Source organism: Triplophysa rosa, linkage group LG9 (assembly GCF_024868665.1).
Source record: "Triplophysa rosa linkage group LG9, Trosa_1v2, whole genome shotgun sequence".
Taxonomy (NCBI): Eukaryota; Metazoa; Chordata; class Actinopteri; order Cypriniformes; family Nemacheilidae; genus Triplophysa; species Triplophysa rosa.
In genome coordinates, this window is record NC_079898.1 from 10,641,072 (window position 1) to 10,661,969 (window position 20,898).

Below are 20,898 nucleotides of genomic sequence, written 5' to 3' on the forward strand. Positions count from 1 at the left end.
TAAATGGTGAAAAAATGAACAACTAGGAACAAAAATTGGTGGTTTCATCTCATACAGTCTTGTTTATGCATCAGTGAAATAATTACTATATTATAATTACTATAGTATACTACAGTTTTTTTATGGACAAATGTATTAACTATTGTATTGCGAAATATTGAAAATACAGAACTTAACAATTAAAAAGGAAAAAACGAATTTGGGAAAAACTTAAAATTATATGGCCCCAATTTATCCATCTGTATGTAACATTAATGTCATTTGTCATTTACCTGCCTATTTATGTGATGAACTGCACTTTTTATACTATTTGGCCTGTGCTATAAAACTTTAAATCTCTGTAGCACCGGTTCTATGTTAACGTAAAAAAATTAACGTACAGCCCTGTGTGAGCATGGGCTGCGTTTCCCGATAACGTTGTCTCTTAGTGCGCTACAAAGACTCTAAAGGTACACCTTAACTCAAGTTATACCTTTTCTAGGCGTGTTCCCCGAACTATACCTTTTGAGGCTACTTAAAGGTAAACCTTCTTAAGTGCGACGTTAGCAGGTGCTGTCCATGGCGGTGGTGCTGAATAGGTTGATATCGATGCCTCGAGAATCGATTGTTCACTCTACCTTGCGTTATAGAGTGGGTAAAGTATTGAGAAAACAATGTTTATTATAAAGAAACGCTTTAGAAATAGTAGAAATTGCATTTATCAGGGCTCACTGAAATAGTATAAATAAAGAAAGAAATATGTGTGTGTGTGTGTGTGTACTTGTACATCTATATTTGTGAGGACCGGTTTGAGTTGTAGACCAGCGGTGTGAGGACAAGGAGAGTAAAGTGAGGACATTTTGGCCGGTCCTCACTTCCAGAGACCCCTTTAAAGGGCTGTTTAAGGGTGAAGACTTGGTTTTAGGGTTTAGGTTATAATTAGGTTTAGGTTAGGTTTAGGGTAAGGGTTAGGGTCAGGCATGTAGTTCTGATGGTTAGGGTTAGGGTAACGGGCTAGAGTTTGTATTGCGTCAATGTATGTCCTCATAAAGATAGCTGCGCAAACGTGTGTGTGTGTGTGTGTGTGTGTGTGTGTATGTATAAAGTGTCCGATCCCGCACCCTCACGGACATACATTTTCTGCGTTAACCAGCAACATAAACTGGCCTGTTTGGCTTCGCTTGTTTTTGAAAGGGTCATTTATATTTCTCATAGTTTGCCATCGTGTGTTAATGTTCTCCACGATCTGTGTTGATTCACATTATTGGCGTAAATCACTCATTTGTGTATAGGGATAAGTGTCCCATCCAGAATGCCAATCACTCGCGGGACACCCGTAATGGCATGGAAGCCTTGGTGTGCCTCCATCACGTCGTGCCTGGCGAAAGGCATACGTATGTAATCGGTGGCATGAAGGAGCAGGATGTTTTGTCACTGAGTGAACGCACCGCCACACCCAGGTCTTTCTCAGCCCATATTCATCCCCAAACACCTCCAGAAAACATAAAAACGAAGAGCCGCCATGCAGCAGCTGAATTTCGGGGCTGAGGGGGTAGCTCCGTCGAGTTTGTCTCGACAAAGTTGGGCTACCAAGATGCAAGAGCTGCAGAATTTGCTCCCGTGGCAGACTAAATTTGTGTAGAATTTACTCTTCTGACATGCTAGCTAGGGGACAAAAATGTTCTCTAAATACACTAACTGGCTCCGCGGACGGCGCCGTCTTTGATTTAAGACAACTTATTCGCTGTCTCGCTGCCAGAGTTTGACCAAACTCCCCATAACATTCATTCGCTTTATATAGACTACGCCTTTCCTGTCAAATGGTTTGCCAGCTGATGTGCCTTGGGATAATAGGCTGTAATTAAAAACGCTAACAACCATCAGTGTGTGACAATTTTAATCATGAAAAAACTACAATAGCCTACACTGAGTGTATTAAACACGAGTATTTTATTTGTAAAATTAAAACTAAGTTAAAGTAACAATGTAAATTTAATACTAAATTGAATTTTATATTAAATTTTATATGTGAAACTAAACTGCGATGTAGAAAAGCTTTTTGCATAGCGGTATGAACCATAAAAGGCGATAAGGTAAGATAAAAGTATGACTTAAAGAAGGTATACTTAACTAAGAAGGTTTCGGGAAACATGTATTAACGATAAGGTACAGTTTAAGGTATAACTTAAGAACAACGTAGCGTAAAGAAGGTTTCAGGAAACGCAGCCCTGATCATTTTGCATTGTGGATTTTTTTTGCATTGTTGGAAGTGTGCCACTTAATTTCTGGTTGTGTGTTATGCGTTGTTTTTGAAGACCATGAGTGTGACTTTTTTAACACGAACATAAAATCAATATACCATTCCAATTTTTTTATTTGTAGATCTTGAAAGGGTTTACCACCATACAAAGTCTCATGCCATTTGGACACAGAGAATTTTATTTTTATTTTAGCAAACGTCATTTGCGGGTCAAAAAGACCCCGATGTCCACAAAGGGTTAATAAAAAAATCACAAATTACCATAGATGGACTTTAAAGGGATAGTTCACCCAAAAATGAAAATTCTGTCATGAATTACACACTCTATAGTTGTTTCAAACCTGTATACATTTCTTTGTTTGGTTGAACACAGAGAAAGATATATGCACGAATGCTTGTAACCAAACAGTTCTTGGCCAACATTGACTACCAAAGTAGGAAAAATGACAATGGTAGTTAAAAGTGCCCCAGAACTGTTTGCTTTCCCACATTCTTCAAAATATCTTATTTTGCGTTCAACAGAACAAAAAAAAAAATGTTCCTTCTGGTCCAAGAACTGTTTGACTACAAGTATTCTTCCAAATGTCTTTCACTGTGTTCATTAGAACAAAGAAATTTATACAGATTTGGAACAACTTGAAGGTGAGTAAATGATGACAGAATTATTTTTTGGGGGTGAACTATCCCTTTAAGCAAAGAGAAAGCAGCTTTATAAATATAATGTGATTAATTTTGTGCTGATCTGAGGCCAGTGGGATCCAACCAGCTCAAAAATGGCTTCTGAATGTATGTGACAGTGTGGTATCTCTCCCAATAATGGTGTATATGATTCAGCGTCAGTATTAAATATGTTTTGTCCTTATCAGCTAATGTGCTATATGATATACACATTAAATTAAATGGAATGAATTTCATCACCAACTATTTACTGCTATCATGGCCAACAGTCCACTGGCTCACTACACAAAAGGAATAGAGTTTAGTCATGAATGACGCATTTGAAATAAGAGAGTTAATGGAGCACAAGAGAGGGAGTCACTGCCATTGGTGAACTTATAGATATCCTCCTCAGTGTGTTCTGAATTGATCAGACAGACACGCATACAGAATTGTATGATCTTCTCTTAGTCTATTTTTTTACAGATCCATTCTGAACGACAACAATGACTCCCTTATTGCAATTTCACAGTCGCCTTGTTGTCTGAGAATGAGAATTGTGCTTTTTGGCACACATACAAAAGCACTGAGTGTGTTGTCATTTCTAATGTGTGTAGATTTTTGCGTTTCAGGGAAAGACGACAGAATGAGATCACAGAGCTGCCAGAGTGTGTTTATATGATGTATTGATAAGAAAGTCTTTCAAACTTTTATTAGGAAATCTTATCTGGTAATGCATCACTGTGTTAATACAGAATACTGTATGTGTGTAAAGTAAAAAAAATAGAATATATATTTTCAGCTTTCAGTTCATGACGACTTCATTGTTCATGACGAAAGTATTGAGGTGCACAATTCAATAAATTATGATAAATTTCAAACACAAATGTAAAACCCCTAATACAACACAGCAGAGATTTAGGCCCAATCCCAATTTTGTTTTATTCCAATTCGCTTACCCCTCGCCCCTTTCCCTTGCCCCTTGAAACAGAGTGGCAAGGGGAAGGGCTAAAAACATTCCCCTAATAAATGGGACACCACTACTACAGTACATTGTCATACGTCATTATACTACGTCACTGCTAGATCCTACGGAGATGCAGCGATGTTTATCACAAACTTCCGAGATGCTGCCGTCAGCTGTAGTCATATCAGTTTTGTGGATTGCAGCCCAAGAAGTGATCCTGAACTTTTTCGTCTAAAAGCAGCGCACCACACACGCCTCCATTCGCCGTCTGCAGAGTGCGGTTGCGAGAGGACCGGGGGAGGCGGAGCCCATTTTGATAAACCCGGTCTGTTTGTGATCACGTTCTGTGGGTCTCTCCCTCTGTCCGGGGAATCGGAGCGCAATGGTCCGAGTGCATTCTGCTTCCCCCTGTCTGTTCGCGATTGTATTCTGGAGACGGCCCTGCAACAATCATTTTTTCGCAGTTGTGTATGTTGCAGTTCTATCGAGCAATCAGTCATGCGGTACGTTAGCAAAATTTAGCGACTTTTTGTAAACGTTTCAAGTATTCAAGACAAGAAACTGAACACATCATTCAATTTAACATAAACAAGATGATTATTTGTTGTTCAAATCCTTATTAAACCCAAAATAAAGACTCGCATGAGCAGCCATGTTTGAAAATTTCATACCCCTTCGTGTCAAGTGAGGTCCCGAAGAATCTTGGTTTGAAGGACTATATGGCCCTTCCCCTTACCCCTCCAAACAAAAGAGAATCGAGACAAAAAATGTAGTAGGGGTAAGGGCTAGAAATGGGATTGGCCCTTACACCTGGATATGGTTAAGCCTGTCCTCACATATGCAAAGCTACCCATTGTTTAATGGAATCCCTGTAATTCTCTTTTCCAACTCATTAATTGTGTCTTCCGTTGCCGATATGCTGGATCAGATTAAAAGCGGCAGGGAAACAGTGCCTGTGGAAGAATCATTATTGGTCCTACTGGTTTCATTGCCAACCTGTTGCTGTTACAGGCTTTTAGCTCTGTTTGAGGCTGTTGCCATGGCACTTGAGGCCAACATGAGCACTGCCGGGGGTGAAAGAGAGAGAGGAGGAGGAGCAAAAGTTTGCAACACAAACAAAGAGAGAACTCTACACAGAAGAGAGGAAAGAGAGAGAGAAAAAGACATTAAAAAGTCACAGGTGGAGAGTGAGTTAACATGCAGAAACCAAATGGAGGAAAAAGATGAAAGGAGTCAAAAAAATATGGATTCCATTAAAGATTTAGTGAGCGAGAGAGGGAAACTCTGTAAGTTTAAGAAAACGGCGAGCTGGTCGGCTCTTTAGCATCTCAAAGCATATGGGCTTTATTAAAGGCCCCCTTGAACTGAGGCCCGAGTCACCACACAAACCTTCAGAACACAATTAGGCTCTCCTCTCCTGTCCGAGCCTCCCTGGGCATCCAAATCCAGCAGGGCTTTCACACGAGTGCCGGCTGGCTCAAAGTCTAGAATGAGATGCAGCAGGCGCCCTTCTTCAACACAATACCACACAGAGCCTCTGCCATCTGGACTGACACTACCTGCCAATCAACACCATACATTTAGTTTCACCCAGTGTGCAGTGCTGCAGCCACTGGCACAGACCCAGAAGCCAGCCGTGGTGCCCGTTACTGAGCGCATGAGAAACGTCGCTTGTTCTGACCGGCATAAATTACTTTGTATACTTCACAAAGGTCCTTCAAAGTCATTTCTTAAATAAAACTATAATCCCCCACATCAAGATCACAAAGTATATGAAATGATGGCAGGAGAATTTAACTAGAGGTATTAAATACTTGCTAGTATTCTTATAGACGGTTTCAGCGGCAACAACATAAACGTTATGTGGCCCAAAGTTAACTTCTGGTAGACCTCCACAAAGAATAAAAAACTGGTGAGTAGTTTTAAATGAATTCAATACAATTAATATACAAAAATATTGATATGGATTAATATTAATTAAATATAAAATAAATTGTTATATTATAACCAAACATAGACTGGAAGTTAACTTCGGGCCAGCGCGTGTCTATACCACTGTTAAACTGAGACCTAAAAAGTTCTACAGACTGTGTGGTATAGACATCTTTTGATCAAAATGTTTGTGCAAAAAAAACAGTGACATTGTGCAACAGAATGTGTCAGAATTGTGTAACAATACAGTAATCGTCTGTGTTTGTAATCTGAACTTTGTCTGTGAGATTTGAATTGGTTGATGACTACATTAAGAGACAGCTTATTTGCATTTACGTCAATGTTTGCAAACAGCAGAAAATCATCCAGCATTAGACAGGGCATGTAACAATAAGCAGCCAGTCGTTTTCCGAGTCAGCTGCTCTTTTGCCACGGAAAGAATTTCCAACCGCTAATGATTATTCAGTTCAGTCCAGTGGTCAGAAACAGACACAGCAGCACAGAGAGGAGCTGTGACTCCACCACACTGTTATTACTGCTGGAAAGGCCATTCTGAAGAACTGCTGATGGGACGGTAATGTGCACTGGTACTTTAGTACTTACTCAGTACTAGTGTACTTGCTCCTGGTCAATGAGTTTGGTCTGAAAAATCATATTGATCCACCAGAGAAATGAGGAGGCCACAAAGCCATCTGTTAGCAACAAGGAAAAGGACAGATTGTTCTGTTTTTAAAAAAAAGACTAAATAAGGACAAGCTATTGCCCAGCAGAAACGACAGTAAGCTAATGCAGATGTGTCTCTTTATGTTTCTCGTTGCTTAATGTTTTCAATAAGAGAGGAGGTAATCCTGTATCTTTATTCATTGGATTGTACTCTATTATACCATGGTATAGAGAGATTGTCATATACACGTACCATGGTATTAACATGGTACACTATGCCATGTCCAAGAATTAGGCCTAATAAATATGAAAAATAAAACATTAAAAGGTATATATAAATGACAAAAAGGTTACAGGATTATCTGAAAAATTAAACAGACCATAGATTACATTTAATATATAGATGGAGTCTTCTCAAAATGGCTTCTCCTCCTTTTCAACCAGCTTCAGCACAGAAAGACAGATAAATAAACTTGTGGCTTTTTTGACAAGCCATAATCATCACTCTCGCGATCAAACCAAAATGTGTGCGCAACACAAACTGCAGTCTGGGAAAAGCGGCACAGCGCACATACCGGTAAATTAATTCCACGCCGATGCTTACATAACCAGCGTGACCTCAGACAAACTATGCCAGCGTGAATATGTACTTCATCTCGAAACTGCATAGATGGTGTACCACGCAGGAGCCACAAACAGACCATCAGAAAACAGACAGTCTTAAAGATGATTTTGAAAACTCGCAAACACGCCGCAGCGAGAGCAGCCGCAGAAGGATGCGGATTTACAGACAGTGTCCCACCAGATTTCAGTCGAGCTCAGACGGAGAGGAAAAGAGTGGCATGGAAAGTTCTGATTCAGTGTAGTCAGATGAGATCGACTCGGTTAATGAGCTCTCCCTCTGTATATTCGTCTGCAGGAAGCTACAGCCTTATATAAATACTTGGCACATAGAGACATGTCATAAAAGGAAACAAGAGAGAAGAATAAAGGGGGAGAGCAGAGGAGATGAGAACAGGACAGAGAATAGGAGAGAGATCACTAGTGTTTGGGAAGCCATTTTGAATCCAAACTTTTTTGTCACTACAAAGACAGTTTAGCTGACAGCATTCATTTCAAAGCCCTGAAACATATGAAAGTGATTTAACTAGTCTATTATTTTCCGACTCACTGACGCAAGCACCTTTCCCCCCTCCAGGTGATCTCATCTGGAGTCTGTGTGCCGCTGACATGCGCCACTATTTCTGGCTTTTACTGTATAAGAATGTACCAGTGAGCTAAGTCACGCGCCAAAAACAAATCAGAGCTCTCAATAAAATTGGGAGCGGTGGAATCAAAGCTTCATCCCATTCTGACACAAAACGTCAATAGATTCTGATACAAAACGTCAATAGATTAGACAGCACGCTGTGCAAGAGGCTTATCACTGTTTGAATAGTTTGAAGAAGCTTTGTGTAAGCACGGAGTGAGGAGTGATTTGAGAAATCTTGCTCTGTGTGTGTGTTGGCAGTCAAATGCTCGAATCTAGGCCAGTTGTTCATATATACTGTACAGCTCTGCTCTTCAATCACTGTAATTCAAAATACCACTAAACTCACTTCCGAAACACTGTTTCTTCAAGTAAAAAATTCAACATCTTCATCTTACCGCCACTTTAAAAAAGGTTGTGTTAAAAACAACACAATCGGTGGTATCTAGGATAACACACAAAATGTATAGTCCTTAACTAGATACATCTTTGTGTTTTTTCTGGGATAACACATTTCGTGTTACTTTTAACTCAATGTCCCTGTTGAAAAAACAGCATATGCTGGGTATGTTTTGATGCTGGTTCATGCTGGTTTAAACTGGTCCTTAGCTGATCAGGTGCTGGTCCTTAGCTGGTTTAAACTGGTCAAACCAGCATCAAAACATACCTAACTCAGCATATGCTGTTTTTTTCAAAAGGGGTGTGGTGAATAAAATTGTGTTAAATAGCTTAACACAAACAGTGTGTTGTTAATAATGAACACATCCCTTTTTAATTTTGTAAATTAAATGTGTTCACAAGGTCTTGCTCACACACTTGTATCAGAAACAAACCAGCAGTAAAGTGGAACAACTCCAACAAGCCATACTCTTTATGATTTGTGTCTTTGATATCTCAAATGTTTCTCCTGACAGAAATTAGATTTAAATGGAGACTTTTGCGTAAATCTCAGCTTTTCCTGATGACAAAAAAAACCACTGATCTCAAGAGTTTCAGAAGAGATCTCAACAATGTCAGATCTGATACCACTATCTAATGTTTACCTTCATGGGTCTTAATATGAATTAAATTCTTAAACTATTCTTCCAAAACCAACTTATCTGAGCTGTGCTATCCACACTTTATAGCTCAATCCTCTTACCATGTGTCAACAATTGTCTGTTTTGTTCGTTTTCATTCTTGTAAAAAAACATCTGATAGAAAGCTAGTCTAATACTAAAACCAATATAAACGGAGAATTCTATGTATTCTGAACCATTTCTCAACCTTTTCCACTGGTTAACAGTCAACATGCACTTTGTATGTGAAAATTCTCAAAATACCACATTAAGGAAGACTTTTCTCTAAAAAGTCTCTTCTATAAAGACCTTTTTTTAGACACAACACATCTCTCAGTAACAATTCTCCAAAACTTCTAAGTAAATTGGAGACCCTCGCCCGAGTGCAATCAGCTTTAAGAAAGTTAATCATTCATTTCACATCCCTTCAAAGCCCTGAGAGCGCATTGTGAGGAGCCGTGGTAATCTGAACTCGCGTGCTTTTAGAGAGTGTAATAAATACAGTTGTGTTACTGACGTACCCATGGTGCTCTGCATGGCTGCCTTCTCGTGTCTGTCCGGACTGTCCTGGAGGAACAATCCCACCCCGCTCACAGAAATCTGTAGACTTGCTTCTTAAATCTCAGTCACACACACTCATTCTCTCTCACACATTTCCACTCCTCTTCCTCGCGCCAAAGTTTCCTCTCTTGCAGTTCACTCTGAAAAGCCCCTTCCTCCGTGTCCTGTCCTCTCCTCCGCTGCTTGTCGTGACAGCTCCGCCCCCTTCTCCAGCTACCCTCCTCCCTCTCTGTATGTGGCCCATTCTTACCCAACCACCCCCATCCTCCTCACACACATTTAATCCCTCCTCATGCACACTCCTTCGCTTCACTCTTTCCTCCACATTTTCCCCTCTTCCTCTCAGTCTCGCACTCAGCCTGCTTACATAAAAGTTTGATTCGGTTAGACTAAAACAATAGTTAAGTGATTTAAAACATTCAAATGCTTTAGTCTGAAATCATATCAATCAGTTCCTGCAAGTCAGATTCAGAACGCCACACCACAATTGGCCCACATGCATGACAGAGGTGACACTTGACATGCATTTGGAAAGTTCTGCGAACCTTAGGCGAAGTTTACTGTAATAATAACAAACATACACTGCAGGTGAAATAACGAACTATATTAGTAATTTGTATTTAATGAAATAAGTTTATTTATACAGTAAGTCAGCTTTCTTTTTAGGTATTGATGTGAGGGACTAATGTGATCCTACTTTTTCGATGCTGCCAAAATATATCTTTGCAAGAAGCATTATTAAGTTTCCTACCTTTTAAAACAGAGTTCACACATGGAGCACATTTATGATGCCGGAACAATTCTTGCCAAGATTCCCATCATTACCCTCGGAAAAAATTGTTTGTGTAAAGAGCGGGTATTACACTAACTGGATTAGAGTAAAACCTCTCCAATCAAGTCAAACTCTTTGTCTGTTAGTGGATTTTCTCTGGGCTGTAGGGCTGTTCAACGATTAATCGCATCCAGAATAAAAGTTTGTGTTTACATAATATATGTCTGTGCACTATATATTTAAGAAAAAAAATAAAATGAAAATATATACATGTATGTATAAGTGTTTATAAATACAAAATAAATATGCACAGTGCACAGGCATACATGATCTAAACAAACTTTTATTCTGTATTCGATTAATCACGATTAATCGTTTAAGGCCTACTTTCAACTGCTACAAATTCACACAAAATCAGCATGACAAATTGTTGCCGCAGATGACATTAAAATTAAAACTTTCAAATGAAAACAACATAGGGAGTTTGATGCATTTAAAGTGCAGGACTTCTATGTAACGAAGGAAGTGCACTTTTGGTTCTGTGGACCCCAGGAAATAAACACACTTCACATGTTAACTAGTTTATTTACTTTAGACTTTAGACTTTACTCTGTTATTTGTCTGAGCAAAACCAAATTTCAGTTTAATGTATTTTGTTCGCTAACATTTGGTACTGGAAAGATAACAAGTATTTAGTCCTAAATTAAATTAAAATGAAAAAATACCTAAAAACTTAATGAAAATTTAAGACTGAAAGTCTGGATCAAGAATAAAACAAAATCTATCACAACCTTTTGAAAAGTAGCAAAAATCAATACAAAGTTTAATTGAACGTTGCCAAGACATCGAAGCCTAATGTGTTCTTTTACGAAGTTACAATTAAAAAGAAAAAAGACATAGAAGGTAGAAGTGCCTTTATCTGAAGACCATTTGTGCGAAAATTTGTTTCTCAATGAGCCCTATTCACTCTTTATTGGTTTACCGCTCTACTCCATTTACTGGCCATTCCCAAACAAAAGCAAGGAAGCATGACGTGTTATTCCTAACCCATGTGTGCTGGGAACAGTAAATACAGAGATCTCGAGTGAAGTGAAATGAAGAAGATGGACCGAGAGAGAGATAGATAGGAAGGAAAGTTAATGAAGCGTTAGAAACAGATGAGCATCTGAGTGATTAATGCACACTTGCCCTCCATGGGAGTTATCATATGAACATACACTCCACATATATATTTGTATAAATTCACAAGGGAGCTCAGGCACATGCTTGCATACTTGCAATATGACCTGCACATTATCCATGGAGCAAACTGACTCTGTCTTCCAGTACTGGGTCTGGGAAAGCCGTCGGTTGGGGGATTGGGGGCAATGAACAGCTTTGATTCAGTATGTATGGAGGGAGGGCGTTTCCAACCCCCACCCACAACTTCCAAATCCTGCTGCTATTCAGCTCTGAGTTAAAAAGGAGAAGAAATGGAATGGAATGAAGATGGTTTGGGAAGAGAGAGAAATTAATGATAGCGAGGGACAAAAAGACTGAACAAGAGCCTAGTCCCGGCAACCCCCGCCCCCCCGCACATACCACACATTGATCTGATTCACAGCGCACACAAACGTGCAGACGGACACACAAAATGAGAGGTCCTCGAAAACTTCAACAAAACACTTAACCCCTCATGTACGAAAAGAAAGAGAGAGAAAAAGTTCAAAAGCGCGTGCTGGAGTCTTGAAGGGGCCAACGGGGAAACTGCACCTGCAGAACTGCATGAAGCTCCATAAAGTTCCCTGTCAGACACAATTTCACACACAATACATGACATCAAAATTGACCCTATTTACTTCATTCATGTTACTGGTCCTACTGTGCGTGATTCATCATTGTCCTATTCCAAATAAAGTATCTTGATCGGACTCTGTAATGATTCTGTGGATCTGTAATATTACATATCCTGCTTATCCAACCACATGTCATGTAAAACCACTAATCCTGATCCAATTTACAATCTATAAAAATCCACCCAACATTTTTTCTTGTCGAATATCCTGTTTCACTCAGAACACTTAGAAGCTTTCAAAACTTTCATGACTTTCTTCGGTGGAACACAAATGAAGATATTTTGAAGAACGTTCATTGTGTGAACACAAAACCACTGAGACATTTCCCAAAATATCTTCTTTGTGTTCCACAGTCATAGTAGGGTTTTGAAAACATCGAGGGCGAATAAATGACAAAAAAGTTTTTGGGTGAACTATCCCTTTAAATCCATTTTGCAGATTTCCTACCCAGCTCAGTGCAGAAATGCACAAAAAGGCCTGCAGATTTCGTCTGGGCCTACTTATGAAAAACAAATCACAAAATGCATGTTACATCAAGGTACCATTCCTATGAATCTTTGAACCATGAGTGCGGCCAAAGACTGATGGCACAAGAGACGCATGTTGACACCATCTCTTGAAAGTCCTAAAAACATGCTTTACCACCTAAATGATCAAAGATTGTAGTGTGGAGTGCACATTAATCTTTGATTAACCCTCTGGAGGCAGATTACATAACTAAATCATGAGTTCAGTGAATGTCATGTGTGGAATTATGTATACACATCAAGCCCTGAGCTCAGACCGCCCAGTATCAGAAGAATGAAAAACAGAAGACTATCATGTACACTATCAGTGACAGAGAGACAAGTTCATAAAGCATCAACACTCACAGTGCAAGAAATGTCACACAGACCAGCACTACATAAACAAAGCGTCGTAATGAATGGCGTGTAATGAAATTGTATGTATGAAGCTGCCAGGGGATCTGAACGTTGCAAACCAATCTACTTTTACTGCTCTGCTCCCTGCCATGGAAAAGCAATAAGCCCACTGAAGTGAGGGGGGAGGCATGAAGGATAGGAAAGTGAGAGGGCAAGTGAACGCTCTGTCCTTTTCGTGCACTACGGAGGGGGAGTGCAGTCAGCTCAGCACACCGCAATAAAGCGACTAGCGTGGACCTGAGGTGTGAGATATCTGTACCTGACAAGGTGCACGGTTTTACTTTTATGGTCACTTTGCTGGAATAAAAAAAGAAAAACATAATATGTTTATAGGGCACTTTGAAACTGTTTGGAAGTATGCTTGCTTATAGCCTCATAGTTCATAGTCCCCAGTCGCAAATTATCCATCCTAAATAGCATTCAAGATTAAAATGAGTGTTATAGTATGTTGAAATTAGCAATCCTAAAGTCGGCCTACCTGGATGGTCTATATGCACAATGTGTGCATACTGTTTTGCTACACACTAAAAAGCATATACTTTTCTATAACAAGAACAGTACATACTTTTAGGGCATAGTGCAAGTAGGACGCAAGACAAGTTTTGGGTCCAATCACCTGATTTCAAAATGCCATGTGACTAAGCACAGTCTTATGCACTTCACTAGTCTCAATCCTGAGCTGTGATGTCAAAGACAGGGGAAAACAGTTTATAAAAAATATGAAAATTCAGAGATTTCAAAAAGAATTTTACAGATTTTTCTAAAACCAAATTATCTTAGTTATGATATACACATTAATATTATAACTCTAATCTCACTGTAGGTCAACTTTTGACTCACGCATGTAATTTTAGGAGAAACATCTGAGACAAAGTTCACAAAGTTACGACACAGCAACCTCACCAAAATTTTATTCCAGGCACTGATGACTTACTCAAAGGAAATTAAGGAAGGTGAGAAAGATCTCTGCCAAACACCTGTTCCTAACCTCAGCCATGAAACCCAAGAACTCCCATTGCTGTTTTATAGGGCGGAGGGTCGAGTGAGGTCAAAGGTTGGAGGACCGGTCTTCCAAAATAGATCAAGAGTTCGTGGTCTCAGTCTTAATGGGCACTCAGGTGGAAACACATAAAATAGCACTAAAATTAGCAAAGGTCACACAGGGACAAACAAGCTGAGAAACAGTGAGGAACTCAACACATGAGATGAGGCCTTTTACAAGATTTCTTTTTTTACCAAGTATAGACAAAGTCATAAACTTTCTTCCGATGATCTCCCAAAAGCTCTGACTCAATGTCAACATAGAGTCAGACATTGCTCACTACCACACTTGGAAAGAATAACAGGACTTCAGAGAATAACAGCCAAAACAGTTCACAGCTACAGAGCGTCCATGGAACAGTTAGCTTTCATTGCTATGGGAGAGCTGCTAGCATAAGCATTGAAAGATGTAACACGCAGACAGTTATTTCCCATAGCTAAACAAAAGGAATTCATTGGTCTATGGTAAGCACACAAAAGCTGGAACACACACAGAGAGAGAACGAGCAGGAGGCAGAGGGACATCTAAGGCATCTTGGACCATTCGGGGGAAAAGGTTGCAAATCACTTCGGGACACATTAACATGACTGCTCATGACTAGGCCAGAGGAAAAGAGCAAACGTGTGGTGTCTTTAAAAGCGTGCACACACAAATCTCACGGCCGTCCTGCACTGCTTCAGTAAATCTTAACAGGAGAAAGTTGGGAGCAAGCGACATGTCAGGGTCTACTGGTTCAATTCCCATTAACTCCCAGCATGCTTGCTGTTTTTACTTCCACTGGCATGTAGACAGGGTCAGGCCATCCCTATAATAGTGGCTACACCTTTACACAAACACAAAATTTTACTTCATCTGTAAAATAAAAAGAAACAACATAATATGCTCTAAAACCTTAACCACATTTTTTCTTTTATTTGGGACATATTCTTGTGATTTAGTGACAAATGGTTTATAAATGAAGAGAGATGTCACACGGTTCTGCGTTAATAGAAGGCCCACTGTGTCTCCGGTCATGCCCATGGGACACCCAACACACATCCTAATGGCCTAAAGGCTGTCAATACCTTCAGTAAAAACAATTTGCCTGGGCTGCAGCTAAGCCTCTGATGTCATTTGCACCACAGAGAGGAAGCAAAAGAGTTCAGTCTTCTGAAGAAAATTAACAGCTGCTTAGACAAGTGTGAGAATAGATTGATGCCCTGAAGCTCCAGAACAGCTGCTTAGACCACACAAACACATACAAGACAACATTTTGAAAAAGAGCGCTTTCTGGGAAACTCTAACTAAAAACTACGCCAAAGATATTGCCATGGTGCCATGCTACCATGGTTCGTAAAAGAGTTGCTTTTGGATCCCATTGTAAGAGCTCCCTTTAACTTGCCACCCAGTCTTTGGCAGGCACTGTCCTCATGTCAATCCCACCCTCTAATAGCTGCCTTCTGACCCTTACAGCCCCTCCCATTAAGGCCCAGGTCGCCCACCATCCACACCAGTGTCATCCATCATGAACCTGACCCCCGTACTATACTTAAAAGTGCTGGAAGGGACCTTCATTGAAATTTCCCCGTGGGTGTAAAACTCAGCCAGACACACATTCACACCATTAATCAATGTCCAGACTCAAGCAGAAGAGATAATCGGCAATGACAGTGAGGAAATATTTGTACAACTCTACTGACGCCCGTAAAATTGACATCAACATGATTTTGCAAATTGCATTATTTATCACAGTTCTTTACTGCTGGTTTGGAAACCTACGGTGGCCTCTGCTGTGCATCTACAACCTGAGCACATTTTAAATCATGCTTTTACAGATCATTAGCTTTCAGTGTCTTTAATTAGCCGAGCCTAATTAAAACCAACAGGGTGAGAGGTAAAAGTTATGACAGTGATGATGGGGTCTATTACCGTCTGTTTGTTCTGTATGGGTGGGTTAAATGAATGATGAAAATAAATTGCATATGTCAGCTTCTACTGACGGAAATAAAAGATACTGTGGAAAAGCAGACAGGGAATTGTTATTGTTCTTACCTTGCACAGATGCCCTGAGTTCAGCTCCTAAGCCGCACACATTCAGGTCTGATGAAGACTTTACACATCCCAAGAGCACCACTGCAGCATCGGCCTTTGCTCACACGCACACCTGCAAACACAAACACATGTATTGGGGTTAGATGACGTTCTGAACAGTAACAGTAACAAAGCATTTGAAAACATAACAAGAGGGCCTATAAGACCTCCAGAGAACATGACAGGGTTCAAGTATGCACAGTGTACTGTACATCACACACCTGCTAAAAAATATTAGGTGCCTGGTGTAAAGGTGAAAAGACGTGTGTTACAGTGCAAGCATGATAAGGTCATGGCTTTCTGAAGGGTCATAGTATTTCTTTTTCTTTGGTCCTGAAAAGAAAGGTTCACAGGGTCCATAGAATAATAGAGGCAGAGATCACATTCTGCCTTGTAAAATATGTGAAGGGATAAATTCCTCATACAAAATAATACACATACTGAGAAGAGTAGAAGAGCATACTGCCCTCTGCTGGACACAAACCCAATCTACTGCTGTGCTTAAGTGGAAGAAAGCTGATACAAAACCTTACAAAAGAACGTTTTCAACTTTTAGAAAGCACTTCAACACATAGATGACTTTAAAACTAACAGACATGTACTTACAGTAAAAGCATTATTTATTATAGATGGCTGGGCAAGATGTCCTCAGGACTTTTCAAATAAATCATTAAAATAATACATTCAAAACTTATATGAGTGATACTATATTTTTAGATTCTCTAATTGTGTAACGTTTTTTTCATTATAGACAGTTTCAGCGGCAACAACATAAAGAAACATTGTTCCCTAAACGTAACTTCCAGTAGACCTCCGCAAAGTAGTTTATTCTATTACAATTAATCTAAACTAAAATATTAAGATCAATTAAATATTAAATAAATTGTTATATTATAGACCAATAAACAAACACTGACCGGATGTTAATTTCGGCCAGCGTCCGATGAAACCGTCTACAAATTTGCAGAGTTTTCCAAAGTTGCAATTCAAACATGTGCATTGTTCTTGATGTACAAACCATATCCAGACAAACAAACACACACTGCCTCTCTTCTGGTTCCTATACCATATGAAAGACCATCGTTTAACCTCAACACGCTGACAGGAAAAACCAAATGTTCCAAAAATTTCCCAACCACAAGCTTTCTGCTGAGTGCAGCTTTGTCCAGTTAAAATGGCAAGGTCTGTTCATAACTCATAGTGACACCATGTGCTGCGTCCCAATTCGCCTACTTATACTATGCCCTTAAAGTATGTACTGTTTTTTTATGGTAAAGTATGTACTGTTTTTTTTATGGAAAAGTAAACACATTTTAGTGCGTAGCAAAAAGTCTTGGTTACGGATGTAACCTCGGTTCCCTGATGGAGGGAACGAGACGTTGTGTCGAACCGACAGAATGGGATTTGTCTTGAGAACCTATCATATTCTGAGTATTTAGAAAAGGCGAATGAAATGTGCATGCCGGGCTCCTCCCCGGAAGTCCGGGTATAAGAGGGAAGCCGGCGTGCTCATTCATTCACCTTTGGTCTGAGGAGCCTAAAGCATCCTCCCCCGACCGCTGGAGTGGGCGGCCAGTGTTGTGGCATGAGGGACACAACGTCTCGTTCCCTCCATCAGGGAACCGAGGTTACATCCGTAACCAAGACGTTCCCTTTCTGTCGGTCTCTCGACGTTGTGTCGAACCGACAGAATGGGGTTCCTATGGAAAACGCCACAGCACTGAGCCGCATCACAATCTCTGCGGAGCGACGTTGACTGGCCTGGGCGAGTCAGACGAACACGCTAACGCGAAATTATGACCCTCCAGTGGAGAGGAAGGGGGACCCAGAGCTTTACACAAAGTTGGGAAGCCCCTGTCACCGGCCGTCACGGGCGGAGGCCTAGTTCTCTAAATGGCGAGAAGCCGCCCGGCACCGTACGGGCCACTGGGTAAGCATTATTCCCCCTGGGGGAAAAACGCTGCAGAGGCCACTACCTACCATAGGGAGGAATTAGTGGAGACACCACATGGTCTCACCATCAGAGGAGAACTCATGGGAATAATGTGCGGACTGCAGGAGTTAACCGCAAGGTGGGAGTCCACCTGGGGAGGTCATGGGTTGCCAAGGTGGGAACCATTCATGAGGATGCATCAGACGGAACAGCCCACGGAGGGGGGGATCCAGTTAGAGCCATCTGGGAGATAACTCAACTGTTCCCCGGCCTAAGGGGGCAGGGCTGCTCTGCCCAGCCTGTCCCCTGGAAGGGTGCTTAGTGATGGATGGAATGCCTGTTCTTTACCCAGTGGGGGAAAGAGGGAGGCGTAATAGCCGCTGATCCCCCTAAGGAAGGGGGAAGGGCTTTCGCAGGCGTACGCCCGACCAGCTGCCGGTCCCACACCTTACCAGGATGTGGGCTGACACCGGTTCCGCGAGTAGGTATTAGAACCTCACGGAGTTGTTGGGCATAGCCCAACCCGCAGCTCTGCAGATGTCTGCCAGAGAGGCGCCCTGAGCCAGTGCCTATGAGGGGTGAGCCTCACTCCCAACGGGCAGGGACGAAATGAGATCGGTATGCCCTAACGAGGGCATCCACGATCCAGTGCGCCAGCCTCTGTTTGGAGACAGCCCTCCCTTCTGCTGACCTCCAAAACAGACAAAGAGCTGCTCAGAGCTTCAGCTCTGCGTGCGGTCCAAGTAGAGGCGCAGTGCGCGTACTGGACACAACACGGAAAGGTTGGGTCTTCCTCCCCAGTGGGGAGCGCCTGCAGGTTCACCACCTGGTCTCTCGGAAGAGTGGTGGGAACTTTGGGCACGTAGCCGGGGCGGGGTCTCAAGATAACGTGAGAATCCCGGCCCCGAGTTCTAGGCAATCTGTGGACACGGAGGGTGCTTGCAGATCCCCTACCCTCTTGGAAGTGAGCGCAATGTGGAAAGCCGTCTTTATCAAGACTGAGAAAGAGCGGCAACCCCGAGAGGCTCGAAGGGGGCCGCCCAGTGGCCGAAGCCCTAGCCTGAGTGACGTCCCAACCAGACCGGGGGTGGGTCACTCAGGATCTCCTCGTCCCATCCAGACATGGAGACCAGGTTTTGCCTGGGATGCCGTAACGTGCCCCTTCCCCTGGGGAAGCAGTTCGCCAGGGGGAGCGGCCAGGGGGGAGTTGTTGTCAGAGCCTTAGCTCCGAGAACCAAGTCCTGGTTAGGCCAAAGGGGCGTAACTAGTACCACTTGATGCTCCTCTTCCCTGGCCTTGCACAGGACTTGTGCAATGAGGCTCACTGGGGGGAAGTGTACTTCTGCTTGTCCCGCGGCCAGCTGTGCGCAAGGGCATCCGTGCCAAGGGTTGCCTCGGACAGGGAGTACCAAAGCGGACAATGGGTGGAGTCCGGGGAGGCAACAGGACCACCTGTGCCTGGCCAAACTGCCCCAAATGAGCCGGCTGCGCGGGGATGGAGTCGCCACTCTCCGCGAGGCGTCGACTGACGAGAGAGCGCATCGGCTGTCTGGTTAAGGATGCCTGGGAAGTGTGTGGCTCGCAGGGAACTGATCACCTGCTGACTCCAGAGGAGGAGGCGCCGGGCGAGTCATGTTAGCTGCCGTGAGCGAATGATATATGCCACAGCAGCTGTGCTGTCCGACCGGACCAGCACGTGCTTGCCATGCACGAGAGGTAGTAGCCTCCTCAATGCAAGTAGAACAACCAACAACTCTAGGCAGTTGAAATGCCAACGCAGGCGGGGGCCCGTCCACCACCCCGACACTGCTTGCCCGTTGCACACGGCACCCCAATCTTGCAGGGAGGCATCCCAAAGGGGACCCCTGTCCGCAAGAAGGTCATGGAGACCAGGGGGTTAGGGTGTCGGCAGAAAAGCGTGTGACCATACGCCTGCTGCCGGTGTGCCACGCTCTCCAAGGAACTTGACTCTGTAGCCAGTGTTGGAGCGGTCGTATGTGCATCGACCCGAGGGGGACCACACCCGCCGAGGATGCCATGTATCCCAGGAGCCTCTGAAATGTTTCAGGGGGACCGCTGACTGTCTGAGAGCCTCAGGCAGTTCAACACTGATCGGGCACGCTCTGTAGTCGCACTGCCTCTGGGAGGCCGCGTGGGCGCGGGCTTCCTCGTCGTGGGTCTCGCGCCCCCTGCAGGGGGTGAGCGGGGCCGCTCATGAGGACAAAGTCGAGTTCCATACCGAGAAAGAGGATGCTCTGCACCGGGGAGAGCTTGCTCTTCTCAGTTGACCTGTAGCCCCACCGATCTAGGTGACGGAGCACCAGGTCCCTGTGTGTACACAACAGATCTCGAGAGTGCGCCAGCTGAGCCAGTCGTCGAGATAGTTTAGTACCCGCTCACCTCCTTCCCTAAGGGGAAGGAGGGCGGCTTCCACGACCTTCGTAAAGACTCGTGGAGACAGGGACAGACCGAAGGGGAGGACCCTGTACTGATATGCCCGTCACTCGAACGCGAACTGTAGGAACGGCCGATGTCGAGGGAGGAAGGAGACATGAAGTACGCGTCCTTCAGGTGACCAACCTGAAAGGCAGCTATTGTGTAGGTGCCTGTTCAGAACACACAGACCCAAGATAGGGCGCAACCCCCCGCCTTTCTTGGGGACAATGAAGTACAGGCTGTAAAACCCGTTGAACATCTCGGCTGGTGAGACGGGCTCGATCACTCCCTTCACCAGAAGGGTGGCAACCTCGGCCCGAAATACGGGAACATCCTAGCCTCTGACTGAGGTATATCGGATGCCCTGAAACTTGGCGGGCGTGAGGCGACTGGATCGCGTAGCCGAGACGGATCGTCTTCCCTAGCCAGCCTGACAGCCTGGGAAGCCGGACAGGCTCCCAGAAATGAGACGGGGACTAAAGGTACAATCTTTTTCATCGTCCCCCCGGGGGGTGGTTCGATGGCTAGCAGTACGGATTCCTTGCCGGGGGAGGTCCCCCG

At 43.0% G+C, this 20,898-nt stretch overlaps 1 protein-coding gene across 2 annotated transcripts in view; it reads right to left on the reverse strand.

Annotated features, from left to right (window-relative positions):
- Nucleotides 1–20,898, reverse strand: part of lzts2a (leucine zipper, putative tumor suppressor 2a) — a 61,320-nt gene that overhangs the window by 12,262 nt on the left and 28,160 nt on the right. Inside the window, exon 2 of one of the 2 annotated variants that reach the window (XM_057342130.1) lies at nt 15,930–16,041. The gene's annotated coding sequence lies outside the window, so the exon portion shown is untranslated. Of the gene's footprint in view, nt 1–9,286; nt 9,501–15,929; nt 16,042–20,898 lie in introns of those variants that run through there. The other variant, XM_057342129.1, reaches the window with a different exon arrangement.